Genomic DNA, 1,339 nt, shown 5'->3' on the forward strand with positions numbered 1-1,339 from the left:
CCCCCACACCCTACCCCCAAACTCCCCCAGGGTATGGAACGTCCCCGCCATTAGCGCCGATGTCTCCGAAGAAAACGAAATCTCTTACGTCTAATACCGACCCGCCGTCACGTCATTACGTCGCAGCGCCGTCGCCGGTCGTAACGTGGTCATTAGTGCGGGTCGTCCCTCGCGTATACGGACCTGTCGAATCTCGCGGATGAATGGCATTACGTGTCGTTATTACAAGGGCTGGTGTGACGGGGCGCAATACCCTAATCTCTCATGCCCTGAGGGACTGTCACCCTTTCACCTCGGCCTGTCATTTCCTACGGGAGTGACAATTTGGGAAAGTGTTTACAACGAGACCAAAATGCTATCCGGAATTTCCAAATACCATTGGCTGCACGAACCTTAATCTACTTTTCTCTTTCAATATCTGCCATTTATGTTACTTCAACTTTTCTTCAAATGTCAACGATAACGATACTGATGAAATCTATTCTATATTTTCTTTGTCTGAACTTTCCTTCACGAATTACCAACCCATAAACTCAGACTACAAGGTTATCGAGGGTATTATATAGCTTTTGAAGAGGAAACAAAAGACATTTTATAGTCTCAGACGAGGAGAGAACAAAAAAAGTCTTAAAGTCCTGCTTTTTACAGCATTCTACAGCGAAATAAAATATTTTATTGGGCTGAATTCTATGGATACCAATGAGAATGAAAGCAGAAGAAGGGTTTGAAGAAATTCCAAGGCCAATTTTGATCGACGAAATTTCGACGTTATAAATTTAAAAATATTTCTACACCACAAAAATTCCAAGACATTTATAGATTGAAGGAATTCAGAAATATTCATAGATCGATTAGATTTAAAAAAAATATATATATATATAACAAAAGATCCGATTTCGTTCACGACTGCCATACCGCGCCTGGCCTCTTGTTGCCGCCTACGTGTTCTTCGTCTTCTTCAACCATCGCTCGTTCTACTCTTGATATTTGATTAATACTCTTTAATACTCCTCTTTTATCTATCCCAACCCCTTCCTTTATCACGCGTGTTCCACTTTCATCTGTCACGCATCTACCCTCTGTTCCCGCCGTCTGCCCGGACTGCCCATTAGTTTCCCATTCCGCCATTAGGCTTCCTTGCCAGACTATCCTTCCTGCCTTCCATTAGCTCATCAATTTAAGGCTTTCTCTTTCCTCACGCCTTATGTCACACCTTCTTTCACTTCCATCACTTCTTTCTTTCCCTTCGTTTTCAGTGTCCGCGTTTCCTTTCTCCTTACGTGTCCGACACGTTCCCTTCCCTTCCATTTCCTTCAATTCCATGACATTCATTCCATTC

Source organism: Penaeus monodon, chromosome 15 (assembly GCF_015228065.2).
Source record: "Penaeus monodon isolate SGIC_2016 chromosome 15, NSTDA_Pmon_1, whole genome shotgun sequence".
Taxonomy (NCBI): Eukaryota; Metazoa; Arthropoda; class Malacostraca; order Decapoda; family Penaeidae; genus Penaeus; species Penaeus monodon.